Source organism: Anolis carolinensis, unplaced genomic scaffold, assembly GCF_035594765.1.
Source record: "Anolis carolinensis isolate JA03-04 unplaced genomic scaffold, rAnoCar3.1.pri scaffold_12, whole genome shotgun sequence".
Lineage (NCBI taxonomy): Eukaryota > Metazoa > Chordata > Lepidosauria > Squamata > Dactyloidae > Anolis > Anolis carolinensis.
Genome location: NW_026943823.1, coordinates 17,827,002 through 17,846,769, shown reverse-complemented (window position 1 = coordinate 17,846,769; position 19,768 = coordinate 17,827,002). Strand labels below are relative to the sequence as shown.

The 19,768-nt window shown below is 39.4% G+C and overlaps 1 protein-coding gene across 1 annotated transcript in view; it reads left to right on the top strand.

Annotated features, from left to right (window-relative positions):
* The window catches only part of gpc4 (glypican 4), an 87,378-nt gene that overhangs the window by 1,026 nt on the left and 66,584 nt on the right, over window positions 1–19,768 (top strand). The window lies entirely within an intron of this gene.

Genomic DNA, 19,768 nt, shown 5'->3' with positions numbered 1-19,768 from the left:
AAGCAAGCGGCTTGAGTAGACCGAGACCTCTATAACTTGGAAGAAGCGATTGTGGTAGATGGGGATTGATTAGGTGTAAGAAGACCGAGTCGGAGAGAGTTTGATGGGGTAAACTTACGGGATAGACCGGTCCTTGGCATTGGGTTCGGGTCGACCCCTTTGAATAGAGGTGAAACTATGGGTGGATCGGGTCCCTATGCTTCTGATGCAGGGTGGATTATATTTTTGCGTGTAGACGCCACAATGGAGTGTAACTTTTGCAGATTTTGGGGCGGGAAAGTACTCTTTGGCCCCGATTCCCCTTTCCTTGAGGAAGCCCACCCCGATTTCCGCCTCTGGTAGCAGAAAGTAAATTTACACGGGAGTAAATCCATTCAAGTCAATAGGTCTACTCTAGGGAAAAAGTAAAAGCTGGGTTTCTTTTGGGAGTGAAAAAGAATGTGAAATTATCTCGATTTATTTAAAAAATAAAAGTAATAAAAGTCTTTCCCCTTTTTTGGTGAACTTGATGCAACTTTTCAACAACAACAACAACAAAAAAGCAAACCAGAGAAAAAGATGTGTTATTTATTTATTTATTTTTCCCCTTCCAAGACCTGGCGCCTTTTTCTTGCACCCAGCCAAACGGTCCCAAGGTCCTTTTCCTGCAGGATTGGAAACCTGACACCAAAAAAAAAAAATCTCTTTTGCAGTTTTAAGTAGAGAGACTCAATAGGGCTGGGATGCCTTGGGGTTGCAAATGGAAGAAAATGGGAGGGAGGATTTTGTTCCTCCCCCAACGCCCTTTCTCATTCCTTCATTCTTTCTCAAGTTGTTGCTTGCAGGAGATGGAGGGGGATGGAGGCTGCAGAAAAAAAAAATCCCATTGAACAAATTGGAAAGCACCAGTAGGGGGTCTGGGGCGATTTCTTTTTGCAATTCATGCAATTCTCATGCTTGATATTTCCCCCCAATATATATTTATTTTATAGCATGGTGCAGCAAACTTTGCAATGGGTGGATTGTAAAATAATAATAATAGGACATGTTATTCTTGTATTCTCATGCTTGATATTTTCCTCCAATATATATTTATTTTTATAGCATGTTGCAGCAACCTTTGCAATGGGCGGATTGTAAAATAATAATTAAAATAATAATAATAACGGGACATTTTGTTCTTGGATTACATTCTCTCCAGCCTTTTTCTCTCTTTCACCCCCTTCTTTGCAATGCATGCAATTCCCATGCATGATATTTTCCTCCAATATATATTTATTTTATAGTATGGTGCAGCAAACTTTGCAATGGGTGGATTATAAAATAATAATAATAATGGGACATTTTGTTCTTGGATTACATTCTCTCCAGCCTTTTTCTCTCTTTCACCCCCTTCTTTGCAATGCATGCAATTCCCATGCATGATATTTTCCTCCAATATATATTTATTTTATAGCATGGTGCAGCAACCTTTGCAATGGGTGGATTGTAAAATAATAATAATAATAATAATGGGACATTTTATTTTTGGATTACATTCTCTCCAGCCTTTTTCTCTCCAGCAAACTTTGCAATGGGTGGATTGTAAAATAATAATTAAAATAATAATAATAGGACATTTTATTCTTGGATTACATTCTCTCCAGCCTTTTTCTCTCTTTCACCCCCTTCTTTGCAATTCATGCAATTCTCATGCTTGATATTTCCCCCCAATATATATTTATTTTATAGCATGGTGCAGCAAACTTTGCAATGGGTGGATTGTAAAATAATAATAATAATAATAATAATAGGACATTTTATTCTTGGATTACATTCTCCAGCCTTTTTCTCTCTTTCACCCCCTTCTTTGCAATTCATGCAATTCTCATGCTTGATAATTTCCTCCAATATATATTTATTTTTATAACATGGTGCAGCAAACTTTGCAATGGGCGGATTGCAAAATAATAATTAAAATAATAATAGTAATAATAATAAGGGGACATTTTATTCTTGGATTACATTCTCTCCAGCCTTTTTCTCTCTTTCACCCCCTTGTTTGCAATTCATGCAATTCTCATGCTTGATATTTCCCCCCAATATATATTTATTTTATAGCATGGTGCAGCAAACTTTGCAATGGGTGGATTGTAAAATAATAATAATAATAATAATAATAGGACATTTTATTCTTGGATTACATTCTCCAGCCTTTTTCTCTCTTTCACCCCCTTCTTTGCAATTCATGCAATTCTCATGCTTGATAATTTCCTCCAATATATATTTATTTTTATAACATGGTGCAGCAAACTTTGCAATGGGCGGATTGCAAAATAATAATTAAAATAATAATAGTAATAATAATAAGGGGACATTTTATTCTTGGATTACATTCTCTCCAGCCTTTTTCTCTCTTTCACCCCCTTCTTTGCAATTCATGCAATTCTCATGCTTGATATTTTCCTCCAAAATATATTTATTTTTATAGCATGGTGCAGCAAACTTTGCAATGGGTGGATTGTAAAATAATAATAATAATAATAATGGGACATTTTATTTTTGGATTACATTCTCTCCAGCCTTTTTCTCTCTTTCACCCCCTTCTTTGCAATTCATGCAATTCCCATGCTTGATATTTTCCCCCAATATATATTTATTTTATAGCATGGTGCAGCAAACTTTGCAATGGGTGGACTGTAAAATAATAATTAAAATAATAATAATAGGACATTTTACTCTTGGATTACATTCTCTCCAGCCTTTTTCTCTCTTTCACCCCCTTCTTTGCAATTCATGCAATTCTCATACTTGATATTTTTCCCCAATACAGTAGAGTCTCACTTATCCAACACTCGCTTATCCAACGTTCTGGATTATCCAACACATTTCAGTAGTCAATGTTTTCAATATATCATGATATTTTGGTGTGAAATTCGTAAATACAGTAATTACTACATAGCATTACTGTGTATTGAACTACTTTTTCTGCCAGATTTGTTGTATAACATGATGTTTTGGTGCTTAATTTGTAAAATCATAACCTAATTTGATGTTTAATAGGCTTTTCCTTAATCCCGCCTTGTTATCCAAGATATTCGCTTATCCAACATTCTGCCAGCCCATTTATGTTGGATAAGTGAGACTCTACTGTATATATTTATTTTTATAGCATGGTGCAGCAAACTTTGCAATGGGCGGATTGTAAAATAATAATAATAATAATAATGGGACATTTTATTCTTGGATTAAATTCTCCAGCCTTTCTCTCTCTCTCTCACCCCCTTTTTTTTCTCTTTCTTTTTTGGGATCTACTAAATGAATGCAGGCAGAGCATGGAGGAATTTGCTGATGGAATTTGCAACCATTGATGCCTCCCAAACAATGGGGCTCCCCTCTTTCTCCCCCCTTTAAAAAAACCCCCTTTAAATAATGGGGTGGAGTTTCTGAGCTGGATTTAGGATTGGTGGGAATGTAAAGAAAAAGTTTGGAGGAACTTCTTGTATTTATTTATTTATTATTTATTTATTGACGGTATTTACTGTATATACTCAAGTATAAGCCTAGTTTTTCAGCCCTTTTTTTAAGACTGAAAAAGCCCCCCCTCAGCTTATACTCGGGTGAGGGTCCTGGTTGGCTTATATTTGGGTCAGCTTATACTCGAGAATATATGGTACATTTATTATTTTTTTCTATTATTATTGGTATTATTACATTTAGTATTTTTCTCTATTACTGTTGCTACTATTACATTTATTTTGCTCTATTTTATTATTATTATTATTAATACATTTATTATTTCACTCTATTATTATTATTATTATTATTATTATTATTATTATTATTATTGCATTTACTATTTTCCTGTATTTATTATAACATGTATTATTTTCCTGTATTATTATTATTACAGTAGAGTCTCACTTATCCAACATAAACGGGCTGGCAGAACGTTGGATAAGCGAATATGTTGGATAATAAGGAGAGATTAAGAAAAAGCCTATTAAACCTCAAATTACATTATGATTTTACAAATTAAGCACCAAAACATCATGTTATACAACAAATCTGACAGAAAAAGTAGTTCATTACACATTAATGCTATGTAGTAATTACTGTATTTACGAATTTAGCACCAAAATATCACAATGCATTGAAAACATTGACTACAAAAATGGCTTGGATAAGCGAGGCTTGGATAAGTGAGAGACTACTGTATTATTTTCCTGTATTTATTATTATTTTTATTATTACATGTGTTATTTTACTCTATTGTTATTAAAAGGACACATAAGCACATTTACATCGAAGATGAGAATAATGATTTGATTAGAGTTGGACAGTCTTATCTTAAATAGGAGCTTGATGTAAATATTCAAAAACATTTAACCTACTGATGCCTCAATTCATGTAATTTTATTGGTATCTATTTTTATTTCTAAAATTTACCACCCTCAGCTTATACTGGAGTCATTGTTTTCCCAGTTTCCTTGTGGGAAAATTGGGTGCCTCGGCTTATATTCGGGTCGGCTTATACTCGAGTATATACGGTATATTCCGCCCTTCTCACCCCGAAGGGGACTCGGGGCGTATTACAATGTACACATACATGGCAAACATTCAATGCCATATGAACATAGAGACAGAGACAAAGACAGACACAGAGGCAATTTAACCTTTTCCAGCTTCCTGAGGGTATGCTTGATTCTGACCACAGGGGGAGCATCTGCTTCATCATCCACTGTGACGCCGACACGATACTTCCTCAATCCAAACACTGCTGGATGATTTTTATGATGTCGTAAATTAGTTAAATTAGCCTCCCCACATAAGTGGTACCTAAATTTCCTACTTGATAGATGCACTATCTTTCGGGTTGCTGAGGTCAACAACTCTTTTCACTTCTTGCATCTACATTCCCCTTTCACCTCTTGCAGTTGTGGGTGAACTACAACTCCCAGAAAGGAATCTCAGTTCCCCCCAAACCCCTCCAGTGATCAAATTTTGGCATATCAGGTCTGTGGTGATTGCCATTGGGTTCACAGTGCTCTCTAGATGTAGGTGAACTACAACTCTCCCAAATCAAGGTGAATTTCCCCCAAAGACCTCCAGTATGTTTTGCTGGTCATGGGGCCTCTGTGTACCAAGTTTGGTCCAATTCTATCTTTGGTGAAGTTCAGAGTGCTTAGTGATTGTAGGTGAACTATACATCCCAGTACTTACAACTCCATCTGTATAGATTATACATTCTAGTATACTACTAGCTGTGCCCAGCCACGCGTTGCTGTGGCAAAGTGGTGGTGGTATTGGTTAAAAGTTGTTGTGGAATTTTTATTTGATGTTATTTGTATTTTTAAAATTAATTTTATTGTAACTTATCTTTTTATTTATTATATTTTATTATTTTGTTGTATTATTTTTAGTTATTTTGTTACAGTATTTTATTGTATTAATTTTTGTGTTTTTAATTATTTTTATTGTATTATTTGTATTTATTTTATTTTTTATTCTTTTATTAACACTGGGCTGAGTGGGTTGCTAGGAGACCAAGTGGGCGGAGCTTAGCCTTCTAAGTGGCAGCAATTGGATAAAAACAATTATTGCTCTCCCTCTAAGTAGGACTTTATTTTTCTTTTCTTTTTGTTGTATCAACCTAGAGGCATGGATGATGGGTTGTGTTGTCAAATTTTGATTTTGGGGGGCCTGTAGTTTTGTTGTTTTGTAGGTCGCCGTGATGCCGTGACTCATTTATATATATAGATATAGATATAAGTTACAGCTTTACAATGCCTTTTTAAAGTCTTTATAGTTTTACCATGTTTTTAGCCTTCACTGAAGAATGAGTGCAGTTTGATCCCAGTTTTAGCTGCCATGCGTCAATGCTATGGGATCCTGGGAGTTATAGTTTTACAATTATTTTAGTCTTTATAGTTTTGCAATGTTTTTAGCCTTCTAATGAAGAATGCATGCAACCTAAACTCACTTTTTAGCAGACCTGGCTCAATGCTACGGGATCCTGGGAGTTATAGTTTTACAATTATTTTAGTCTTTATAATTTTGCAATGTTTTTAGCCTTCCAATGAAGAATGCATGCAATCCAAACTCACTTTTTAGCAGACTTGGTTCAATGCTACAGGATCCTGGGAGTTATAGTTTTACAATTATTTTAGTCTTTATAGTTTTGCAGTGTTTTTAGCCTTCCGATGAAGAATGAATGCAACCTAAACTCGCTTTTTAGCAGACTTGGTTCAATGCTACAGGATCCTGGGAGTTATAGTTTTACAATTATTTTAGTCTTTATAGTTTTGCAGTGTTTTTAGCCTTCCGATGAAGAATGAATGCAACCTAAACTCGCTTTTTAGCAGACTTGGTTCAATGCTACAGGATCCTGGGAGTTATAGTTTTACAATTATTTTAGTCTTTATAGTTTTGCAATGTTTTTAGCCTTCCGATGAAGAATGAATGCAACCTAAACTCACTTTTTAGCAGACTTGGCTCAATGTTATGGGATCCTGGGAGTTATAGTTCTACAATTATTTTAGTCTTTATAATTTTGCAGTGTTTTTAGCCTTCCGATGAAGAATGAATGCAACCTAAACTCGCTTTTTAGCAGACTTGGCTCAATGCTACGGGATCCTGGGAGTTATAGTTTTACAATTATTTTAGTCTTTATAGTTTTGCAGTGTTTTTAGCCTTCCGATGAAGAATGAATGCAACCTAAACTCACTTTTTAGCAGACTTGGCTCAATGCTGCGGGATCCTGGGAGTTATAGTTTTACAATTATTTTAGTCTTTATAGTTTTGCAGTGTTTTTAGCCTTCTGATGAAGAATGAATGCAACCTAAACTCGCTTTTTAGCAGACATGGCTCAATGTTATGGGATCCTGGGAGTTATAGTTTTACAATTATTTTAGTCTTTATAGTTTTGCAGTGTTTTTAGCCTTCCGATGAAGAATGAATGCAACCTAAACTCGCTTTTTAGCAGACTTGGCTCAATGCTACGGGATCCTGGGAGTTATAGTTTTACAATTATTTTAGTCTTTATAGTTTTGCAGTGTTTTTAGCCTTCCGATGAAGAATGAATGCAACCTAAACTCGCTTTTTAGCAGACTTGGTTCAATGCTACAGGATCCTGGGAGTTATAGTTTTACAATTATTTTAGTCTTTATAGTTTTGCAGTGTTTTTAGCCTTCCGATGAAGAATGAATGCAACCTAAACTCGCTTTTTAGCAGACATGGCTCAATGTTATGGGATCCTGGGAGTTATAGTTCTACAATTATTTTAGTCTTTATAGTTTTGCAATGTTTTTAGCCTTCCGATGAAGAATGAATGCAACCTAAACTCGCTTTTTAGCAGACTTGGCTCAATGCTACGGGATCCTGGGAGTTATAGTTTTACAATTATTTTAGTCTTTATAGTTTTGCAATGTTTTTAGCCTTCCGATGAAGAATGAATGCAACCTAAACTCGCTTTTTAGCAGACTTGGCTCAATGCTGCGGGATCCTGGGAGTTATAGTTTTACAATTATTTTAGTCTTTATAGTTTTGCAATGTTTTTAGCCTTCCGATGAAGAATGAATGCAACCTAAACTCGCTTTTTAGCAGACTTGGCTCAATGCTGCGGGATCCTGGGAGTTATAGTTTTACAATTATTTTAGTCTTTATAGTTTTGCAGTGTTTTTAGCCTTCCGATGAAGAATGAATGCAACCTAAACTCGCTTTTTAGCAGACATGGCTCAATGTTATGGGATCCTGGGAGTTATAGTTCTACAATTATTTTAGTCTTTATAGTTTTGCAATGTTTTTAGCCTTCCGATGAAGAATGAATGCAACCTAAACTCGCTTTTTAGCAGACTTGGCTCAATGCTGCGGGATCCTGGGAGTTATAGTTTTACAATTATTTTAGTCTTTATAGTTTTGCAATGTTTTTAGCCTTCCGATGAAGAATGAATGCAACCTAAACTCGCTTTTTAGCAGACTTGGCTCAATGCTGCGGGATCCTGGGAGTTATAGTTTTACAATTATTTTAGTCTTTATAGTTTTGCAGTGTTTTTAGCCTTCTGATGAAGAATGAATGCAACCTAAACTCACTTTTTAGCAGACATGGCTCAATGTTATGGGATCCTGGGAGTTATAGTTCTACAATTATTTTAGTCTTTATAGTTTTGCAGTGTTTTTAGCCTTCCAATGAAGAATGAATGCAACCTAAACTCACTTTTTAGCAGACATGGCTCGATGTTATGGGATCCTGGGAGTTATAGTTTCACGATGTTTTGCAAACGTGATAGTTTTGCAATGATTTTAGCCTTTATAGTTTCCCAATGCTTTTAGCCTTCCAATGAAGAATGAATGCAATCTGAACTGACTTTTAGCTGCCATGGCTCAATGCTATTGGATTTTGGAAGTTATAGTTTCTCAGTGCTTTTTTAGCCTTATATTTTTGCCATGATTTTAGCCTTTATAGTGCTGCGATATTCTTAGTCTTGACTGTAGAATGAATGCAGTTTGATCTCACTTTTAGTTGCCAATGACTCATTGTTATGCGATCCTAGGAGTTATAGTTTGACAGTGCTTTTTTAGACTTATAGTTTTGCAATTATTTTACTCTTTATAGTTTTCCAGTGTTTTTAGCCTTTACTGTAGACCGCGTATAGTTTGATCCCACTTCTGAGTGCTATGGATTCATGGGAGATGTAGTTTCACAAGGTCTATAGGATCTAGGGCTGTTAGGGCAGAACTTTCCAAACTTTTCATGTTGGTGACACAGTCATTCAGTTTTACTAGCAAATTAGAGGTTAAGAGATTCATACAATATACCGTATATACTCGAGTATAAGCCGACCCGAATATAAGCCGAGGCACCTAATTTTACCACAAAAAAACCTGGGAAAACATTGACTCCAGTATAAGCCGAGAGTGGTAAATTTCAGAAATAAAAATAGATACCAATAAAATTACATTAATTGAGGCATCAGTAGGCTAAATGTTTTTGAATATTTACATAAAGTTCAAATGTAAGATAAGACTGTCCAACTCTGATCAAATCAAGATCAGGGTGAAATAATAAATGTACTGTATTAATAATAATAATAATAATAATAATAATAATAATAATAATAAAATAGAGTAAAATAAATGTAATAGTAGCAACAATAACAGAGAAAAATAAATAATAATAATAATAAAGGAGCCCCGGTGGTGAAGTGCATTAAAGCGCTGAGCTGCTGAACTTGCAGACTGAAAGGTGCCAGGTTCAAATCCAGGGAGCGGAGTGAGCACCCGCTATTAGCTCCAGCTTCTGCCAACCAAGCAGTTTGAAAACATGAAAATGTGAGTAGATCAATAGGTTACCTTCTCTGGCGGGAAGGTAACAGCACTCCATGCAGTCATGCCGGCCACATGACCTTGGAGGTGTCTACGGACAACAACGGCTCTTCGGCTTAGAAATGGAGATGAGCACCAACCCCCAGAGTCGGTCACGACTGGACTTAACGTCAGGGGAAACCTTTACCTTACCTAGCAACGATAATAGAGAAAAATGATAAATGTAATAATATCAGTAATAATAGAGAAAAATAATAAACGTACCATATATTCTCGAGTATAAGCTGACCCAAATATAAGCTAACCAGGACCCTCACCCGAGTATAAGCCGAGGAGGGCTTTTTCAGTCTTAAAAAAAGGGCTGAAAAACTAGGCTTATACTTGAGTATATACAGTATATATGTATTGTTGAAGGATTTCATGGCCGGAATCGCTGCGTTGCTGTGAGTTTTCTGGGCTGTATGGCCATGTTCCAGAAGCATTCTCTCCTGACGTTTCGCCCACATCTATGGCAGGCATCTTCAGAGGTTCTGAGTTCTGCTGGAAAGTAGGCAAGTGGGTTTTATATACAGTAGAGTCTCACTTATCCAAGCTAAACGGGCCGGCAGAAGCTTGGATAAGTGAATATCTTGGATAATAAGGAGGGATTAAGGAAAAGCCTATTAAACATCAAATTAGGGTATGATTTTACAAATTAAGCACCAAAACATCATGTTATACAACAAATTTGACAGAAAAAGTAGTTCAATATGCAGTAACGTGTAATGTTATGTTGTAATTACTGTATTTACGAATTTAGCACCAATATATCATGATATATTGAAAACATTGACTACAAAAATGGCTTGGATTATCCAGAGGCTTGGATAAGCGAGGCTTGGATAAGTGAGACTCTACTGTATCTGTGGAATGAAATCCAGGGTGGGAGAAAGTCCTCTTTGTCTGTTGCAGGCAAGTGTGAATGTTACAATTGACCACCTTGATTAGCACTGAATGGCCTTGCAGCTTCAAATCCTAGCTGCTTCCTTCTAGAACATGGCCATACAGCCTGGAAATCTCACAGCAACCCGGTCTGGGAATTGTTGCTCTAGTTCAAGGCGATCTCCGTGGCTTCCATCCTAACGACAACCCTGCAAAGTAGAACAGGGATGCCTCCATCGGAACCTGAGCGGGTTTTGTTTATTCTCCTTGGAGGAAATGCGGAAACGGAGATGCCACCGGGATGTGTTTGCTAATCAGTCTCCTGCAAAGGGCAAAAGGATATGAGCAAAGGGTCAGGGCACCTATTTATATAAAAGGGCCCTGCAGGGAAAAAGGCCAAGCGCTTCCTGCAAAGAGAGGCTCCTGTGTCTCTGGGACTTAAGCAGAAAGTCATTCCCCGGACAGCGATACTCTGAGAACTCGGAAAGGATTATTATTTATATCGTGCTTTTTCCTTCCACAAAGACTAGAATTTCTGACGCCTCAAACCCCCTCTTACTAGTCGCAAAGACTTGTCGGATCCATGGGATTTAGCAGGCATTGATTCACAACCTCCGCTGGAAGAAACCCCCAAAGGGAATCTAGTCCAGCCCCCGTCAGCCAGGCAGAAAAAGCATAATAATAATAATAATAATAATAATAATAATAATAATAATAATAAGTGAAGAACCTGCTTTGATTGAAGTCAAAAATCAGAAACTCCTCAAAGCACAGCAGACAAAAAACCAGTACAAGAAAGCCACACCACAAACTAGAGCTGACAGCTGGCACAACAAAACATTGCACGGAAAGTTCCTTGACAAAATTGAAGGAAAAGCTGATAAGGAGAAGACCTGGCTCTGGCTCACGAATGGGACCCTGAAGAAGGAGACAGAAGGCCTGATCCTTGCAGCCCAGGAGCAAGCCATCAGAACAAATGCAATTCAAGATCGAAAAATCAGCTGATGACCCAAAATGCAGACTGTGCAAGGAAACCGACAAAACCATGGATGATATCCTCAGCTGCTGTAAGAAAATTGCACAGACAGACTACAAACAGAGGTACAACTATGTGGCCCAAATGATTCATTGGAACTTATGCCTCAAGTACCACCTCCCAGCAGCAAAGAACTGGTGGGATCACAAACCTGCAAAAGTATTGGAAAATGAACACGCAAAGATACTGTGGGACTTCCGAATCCAGACTGACAAAGTTCTGGAGCACAACACACCAGAAATCACAGTTGTGGAAAAGAAAAAGGTTTGGATCATTGATGTCGCCATCCCAGGTGACAGTCGCATTGACGAAAAACAACAGGAAAAACTCAGCCGCTATCAGGACCTCAAGATTGAACTTCAAAGACTCTGGCAGAAACCAGTGCAGGTGGTCCCAGTGGTGATGGGCACACTGGGTGCCGTGCCAAAAGATCTCAGCCGGCATTTGGAAACAATAGACATTGACAAAATCACAATCTGCCAGCTGCAAAAGGCCACCCTACAGGGATCTGCGAGCATCATCCGAAAATACATCACACAGTCCTAGACACTTGGGAAGTGTTTGACTTGTGATTTTGTGATATGAAAACCAGCATATCTATCTTGTTTGCTGTGTCATAATAAAATAATAATAATAATAATAATATAATAACTTTATTTTTATATCCCGCTCCCATCTCCCCAGAGGGGACTTGGGGCGGCTCACATGGGGACAAGCCCAGTTTCAACATACAATAAAATACAGCATAATTAAAGCAATGAAAAACAAGTAAAATAGTACACTAGAGTCTCACTTATCCAAACCTCGCTTATCCAAGCCCCTGGATTATCTATTTATTATTACTTGTATTATTTTCCTGTATTTATTATTATTATTATTATTATTACATGTATTATTTTACTCTATTATTATTATTAAAAGTATACATAAGCACATTGACATTGAAGAAGATGAGAATAATGATTTGATCAGAGTTGGACAGTCTTATCTTAAATTTGAGCTTTATGTAAATATTCAAAAACATTTAACCTACCGATGCCTCAATTAGTGTAATTTTATTGGTATCTATTTTTATTTCTGAAATTTACCACCCTCGGCTTATACTGAAGTCAATGTTTTCCCAGGTTTTTTTGTGCTAAAATTAGGTGCCTTGGCTTATATTCGGGTCGGCTTATACTCGAGTATATACGGTAATGTAATTTTATTGCTATCTCAGCTTATACAGGAGTCAATGTTTTCCCAGTTTTTTTGTGGTAAAATTAGGTGCCTCGGCTTATATTCGAGTCAGCTTATACTCGAGTATATACGTTAATGTAATTTTATTGGTATCTCGGCTTATACTGGAGTCAGTGTTTTCCCAGGTTTTTTTTGTGGTAAAATTAGGTGCCTCGGCTTATATTCGGGTCGGCTTATACAGTAGAGTCACTTATCCAACACTCGCTTATCCAACGTTCTGGATTATCCAACGCATTTTTGTAGTCAATGTTTTCAATATATCGTGATATTTTGGTGCTAAATTCATAAATACAGTAATTACTACATAGCATTACTGCGTATTGAACTACTTTTTCTGCCAAATTTGTTGTCTAACATGATGTTTTGGTGCTTAATTTGTAAAATCATAACCTAATTTGATGTTTAATAGGCTTTTCCTTAATGCCTCCTTATTATCCAACATATTCGCTTATCCAACATTCTGTTGGCCCGTTTATGTTGGATAAGTGAGACTCTACTGTACTCGTATATACGGTAATGTAATTTTATTGGTATCTCGGCTTATACGGGAGTCAATGTTTTCCCAGGTTTTTTTGTGGTAAAATTAGGTGCCTCGGCTTATATTCGGGTTGGCTTATACTCGAGTATATACGGTAATGTAATTTTATTGGTATCTCGGCTTAAACTGGAGTCAATGTTTTCCCAGGTTCTTTTTGTGGTAAAATTAGGTGCCTCGGCTTATATTCGGGTCGGCTTATACTCGAGTATATACGGTAATGTAATTTTATTGGTATCTCGGCTTAAACTGGAGTCAATGTTTTCCCAGGTTCTTTTTGTGGTAAAATTAGGTGCCTCGGCTTATATTCGGGTTGGCTTATACTCGAGTATATACGGTAATGTAATTTTATTGGTATCTCGGCTTATACTGGAGTCAATTTTTTCCCAGGTTTTTTTGTGGTAAAATTAGGTGCCTCGGCTTATATTCGGGTTGGCTTATTCTCGAGTATATACGGTAATGTAATTTTATTGGTATCTCGGCTTATACTGGAGTCAATGTTTTCCCAGGTTCTTTTTGTGGGAAAATTAGGTGCCTCGGCTTATACTCGGGTCGGCTTATACTCGAGTATATACGGGTATTTAATGTTTAAAAAGTACAATTTCTCCCCTGTTTTCTAGTAGGAGAAGGGTATTTATTTAGGGGTCCTGTCTGTGTTGTGACAGGGTCCTGGGCGGAGATGAATGCCTGGAACCCTCCGCATTTCTGAGCCGTTCGGTCATGCATTTTTGTTATTGTGGAGAGCGGTGCGAAATGCGCCCAGTCCTTGGTGGTCTCTCCGAGGAGAAGCCGGCTCCAAAGCCACCGCCTTTGTTCCCCCGGAGAATGCCGTCCAGTAGGTCATTCAGAAGGGAAAAGAAAAGAAAAGAAAGAACGAGAGAGAAAGAGAGAAAGGCTGGAAGGAAGAACCGAAGGGGAGCGGAACATGCAACATTTTGCCATTTCATTCGTGCAAAAGTTTCACCCTCAAAGCATCCCGAGAAGTTACCTCGTTAGATGTTTTGTCCATTTGTTCTCAGTTATGGAGAAAATATTATCTGTTCATTATTTTGCCGGACGTTCCATGTTGGGACTCGAAATCTTCCATCTTTTTGGACTACAACTCCCAGAATCCCCGGGAGTTGAATGCCAGCAACCTGAGCACCAGGCTGTTGGTTAATGTATATATTTGCTAACCTGTATTCTATGTGTACCGTGTTTCCCCGAAAATAAGACAGTGTCTTATATTAATTTTTGCTCCCAAAGATGTGCTAGGTCTTATTTTCAGGGGATGTCTTATTTTTCCACTAGCTGTGCCCGGCCATGCGTTGCTGTGGCAAAGTGGTTGGTGGTATTGGTTAAAAATTGTTGTGTAATTTTTATTTGTATTTTTAAATTAATTTTATTTTAAGTTATCTTTTTATTTATTATATTTTATTATTTTCTTGTATAATTTTCAGTTTTTTTGTTATTATGGTATTTTATTATTACTTTTTTTAGTGTTTTTAATTTTTTAGTGTTTTTTATTATTTTTTATTGGGTTGCTAGGAGACCATGTTGGAGGAGCTTAGCCTTCTAACTGGCAGCAATTGGATAAAAGCAATTTTTCCTCTCTCTCTAATTAGGACTTTATTTTTCTTTTCTTTTTGTTGTATCAACCTAGAGGCGTGGATGATGGGTTGTGTCGTCAAATTTCGAGCTTGAGGGGCCTGTAGTTTTGTTGTTTTGTGGGTCGCCACGATGCCATCACTCTTTTATATATATAGATGAAGAAGAATTCACATTTATTGTTGAACAAAAAAATGAACATTTATTATATACTGTACAGTAGTTGTCATCACAAACTAGCATAACCAGACAAACTGTGAATCTTATCAAGAATTTCTTGTTACTACCAATATTTCCATGTACAACACTCTATGGTACATACATTTACCGATCTTGCATGCTCTGGTGTTCTGTTCGTTGGGCATGCTTCCAAACAAAAACTTTTCTAGGTCTTACTTTCGGGGGAGGCCTTATATTTAGCAATTCAGCAAAACCTTTACTAGGTCTTATTTTCTGGGGATGTCTTATTTTAGGGGAAACAGGGTATGTTGATTTGCCAGTTTGACTGTACCACTTTGGTGTGGGAGGGACTACAGACAAATGATTGTACTGAGCATGTTCAGACTCAGGACTCCATTATGTATTTAGTCTCCTTTACACCTCAGTGGAGGTGGATGCATGTTGCTTTTTGGACTTCAGTAGAGAAGTACAACTTATGGATTTTAGTGAGTACAACTACAGTAGAGTCTCACTTATCCAAGCCTCGCTTATCCAATGTTCTGGATTATCCAACGCATTTTTGTAGTCAAAGTTTTCAATATATCGTGATATTTTGGTGCTAAATTCATAAATACAGTAATTACTACATAGCATTACTGCGCATTGAACTACTTTTTCTGCCAAATTTGTTGTCTAACATGATGTTTTGGTGCTTCATTTGTAAAATCATAACCTAATTTGATGTTTAATAGGCTTTTCCTTAGTCTCTCCTTATTATCCAACATATTCGCTTATCCAACATTCTTCCGGCCCATTTACATTGGATAAGTGAGACTCTACTGTATTTGCTAACCTGTATTCTATGTATAAGGAGCCCCGGTGGGGAAGTGTGTTAAAGCGCTGAGATGCTGAACTTGCAGACCGAAAGGTCCCAGGTTCAAATCCAGGGAGCGGAGTGAGCGCCCGCTATTAGCTCCAGCTTCTGCTAGCCTAGCAGTTCGAAAACATGCCAATGTAAGTAGATGAATAGGTACCGCTCCGGCGGGAAGGTAAGCCACGCCTCCCTTTCCAGAGGACGCTGAGTAATATTTTTTCTGGAAAGGGGGCAGCAGGCCAAATAAGTTTGGGAACCACTGGAGGTCTAAAAAGTGTGTCACCAAAAAGAAAAATTTGGAAAGTTCTGCTTTAATGTATAGGCAGAGATTTACTCTGTGCAATGCTACCATTGGATCTCAGCCTTTCTCTCTTTCTTTGGCAATGTAGTTTCTTCCTTTCTTTGCAAATGGAACCCGGCAGAAGTGGGCGGAACAAGGGCCAAAGGGGTCCAGGCTTTGCTTGGGGAAGGAAACGTCTAATTGAGGCACTTTGGGACAACGGATAATCATTTGGCTCCAAGTCCCGGGGAAGGCAGCGGCTGCTTGTTCTGGCAGGGAGAACAGGCCTCTCTGTGAAGATCTCGGCCAAGGCAAACGGTCCTCCCCCGCGGGCTGGCAAACCGCACAGGGCGCATTGCTGGGCACCCAACGCTTCCAGGGAAAAAGGCCCCCTTTTTCAAGAGGCTTCCCAGCTGCAGACCAGGTTATGGGCCCAAGAGGCGGAGAACCAGCCCAGGAAGCCTCAACGTCTTGCTGAGATTTGTATCCACGAGTTATAAAGAAGCCTCATTTCTCAAATAATCACAGGGATGTCTCAAATTCCAAGCTGCCTTGAGTCCCCTCGGGTGAGAAAGGCGGGGTAAAAATGTTGTAAATAAATCTATATATATAAAAGATTGATGTAATCAGGGCACCGGACAAAACAACAAAACTACAGGCCCCCCAACCTTGAAATTTGACAACACAACCCATCATCCACGGCTCTAGGTTGATACAACAAAAAGAAAAGAAAAATAAAGTCCTAATTAGAGGGAGAGCAATAATTGTTTTTATCCAATTGCTGCCAGTTACAAGGCTAAGTTCCGCCCACTTGGTCTCCTAGTAAACCTACTCAGCCCAGGAGACAGGCACAAGAGTTTTGAGAGACCCCTAAGGGCCATCCAGCTCAACCCTTTCTACTATGCAGCAGGACACAATCCAAGCATTCACAACACATGGGAACATGGGAAATAATGTCAGCAAGGGTTCTCATACTGTATATATGTATCTATATATACAAAAGAGTGATGGCATCATGGCAGCCGACAAAACAACAAAACTACAGGCCCCCCAACCTTGAAATTTGACAATACAACCCATCATCTACGGCTCTAGGTTGATACAACAAAAAGAAAAGAAAAATAAAGTCCTAATTAGAGGGAGAGCAATAATTGTTTTTATCCAATTGCTGCCAGTTAGTGGGCTAAGCTACGCACATAGACCCCCTCTATCCTCACCACTTTCACAGTACACAAACAACCAAATGCATACTAAACATAAAGATAACCATACAACAGATTCAATACCACCACTACCTCAACCATTTCTCACCAACACCACCAGACAACGCCACAGCAACGCGTGGCCGGGCACAACTAGTACCCTATATACTCGAATATAAGCCAACCCGAATATAAGCCGAGGCACCTAATTTTACCACAAAACAACTGGGAAAACATTGACTCCAGTATGAGCCGAGGGTGGTAAATTTCAGAAATAAAAATAGACTGCAAAACTCCAGATGATCTCTCCCAGCGGCTTCATGTACATCAGTGATTCCCAAAGTGGGCGTTACCGCCCCCTGGTGGGCACTGCAGTGATCCAGGGGGGCGGTGATGGCACCTATTAGGACACGGGGGCGGGGCCAGGAGAGGGGCGGGGCCTCTTCCCAAGTGCCGGAGACAGGGCTGAGCACCTGAGGCAACTGTTAGGACATGGGGCGGAGCTAGAGGAGTGGGCGTGGCTTCTTCCCAAAAGCCCGAGACAGGGCTGAGAATCTATACCTCTCTTGAAGCGCTTGTTGGGACACAGAGGGCGGAGCTAGGGAAGGGGGCGGGGCCTCATTCCAAGAGCCTGAGACAGGGCTGAGCCTCTATCTCTCCTGAGAGGCCTTTTAGGACTAAAGGGCGGGGCTAGGGGTGGGGGCGGGGCCTCTTCCCAAGAGTGCGAGACAGGGCTGAGCCTCTATATACCTCTCCTGAGGCGCTTGTTAGAACACGGGGGCGGGGTATAGAGGTTCGGCCCTGTCAGGAACTTGGGAAGAGGCCCCGCCCCCTCCTCTAGCCCCGCCTCCTGTGTCTTGGCAGGCGCCGCAGGACAGGGATAGAAGCTCAGCCCTGCCTCAGAGCTCGTAACTCCGCCCATCCCAGTCCTGGCCGCCAATTTGTGGCCCCGCCCACCTCCACTCGCAGCCCTGCATCTTGGACTAGGGGAGACGCTCAGCCCCGCCCCCTTGAGCAGGAGCCACGCCCACTCCAGGCGGGAAGGTAACGGCACTCCATGCAGTCATGCCTATGGCCACATGACCTTGGAGGTGTCTACGGACAACGCCGGCTCTTCGGCTTAGAAATCAGAGTCGGACACGACTGGACTTAACTTCAAGGGAAACCTTTACCTTTACCTTATGAGATAAATAATATAAATATTATTATATTAATATTAGATAAATAAATAATAGGAGCCCCCGGTGGAGTAGTGGGTTAAAGCCTTGTAACATGAAGGTTGGGTTGCTGACCTGAAGGCAACCCAAGGAGAGCGCGGAGGAGCTCCCTCTATCAGCTCCAGCTCCATGCGGGGACATGAGAGAAGCCTCCCAAAAAGGATGGTAAAAACATCAAAACATCTGGGCGTCTCCTGGGCAACGTCCTTGCAGACGGCCAATTCTCTCACACCAGAAGCGACTCAGGTTGCTCCTGACATAGAAAAAAAAACCCCTTATTTGATTCAGGTAAATACGGTATTAGTTCTTGATTATATATTTCTGGGAAAGGAGGTTGGGAGAAAATAGCATATGATGTGCTCTTTCTTGAAGCCTTAGTAGAACAATGATACCCTGTTTCCCTGAAAATAAGACATCCCCGAAAAATAAGACCTAGTAGAAGTTTTGCTGAATTGCTAAATATAAAGCCTCCCCCGAAAGTAAGACCTAGCAACGTTTTTGTTTGGAAGCATGCCCAACACCTGCCAAACAGAACACCAGAGCATGCAGGATTGGTAAATGTACATACCAGTTGTACATGGAAATAATGGTAGTAACAAGAAATTCTTGATAGGATTCACAATTTGTCTGGTTATGCTGGTTTGTGATGACAACTACTGTACTGTAATAAATGTTCTTTTTTGTTCAACAATACATGTGAATTCTTCTCCATGGAAAAATAAGACATCCCCTGAAAATAAGACCTAGCACATCTTTGGGAGCAAAAATTAATATAAGACACTGTCTTATTTTCGGGGAAACACGGTAGTAGAACAATGAACGGCTCTTTGATTGTGAAGGGAGGGGAATACATGACGAAGTAGCTTCATCATAAAGGGAGGGGAAAAAATGCTTGTAAGGATGCTCGAACGCAAGCCTCCCAGGCGCCACAATGGTCTTTTGTTCTCTTCCTAATGCAATGCCATGGGTGCCTTGCAGAAGCTGGCAGGCTGCTGATCCTTGCACGGAAAAAGATGTGCTGTTTATTTTTTTGCTGAACGATGATGTAGGAGGGAGGAAGCGGGCAAAGACCTCAGTGCCGAGGAACGTGGGCTTGGCAGAGCTTTCCACCTGAGGCACCGACATCAGCGTCTTCGGCAAGAACGGTTTAATTCTCCTTGCGGTGAAGCCCTACCTGGGATGCGCCACTGGCAACGGCAGGGAGAAGGGTGATGGAATGGAATATTCCAACGCATTAATGGGGGAGAGAAATAAAAACCCTTTGCGTTGGAAAGAGAACGTCTGGTCTCTGGTTTCTATCAATGCCACCTGCTTGATTTGATAGGTATATACTGTATATCAGGGGTCCCCAAACTTTTTAAGCAGAGGGCCGGTCCACAATCCTTCAGACTGTTGAGGGGCCGAATTATCATTTGAAAAAAAAATACAAACAAATTCCT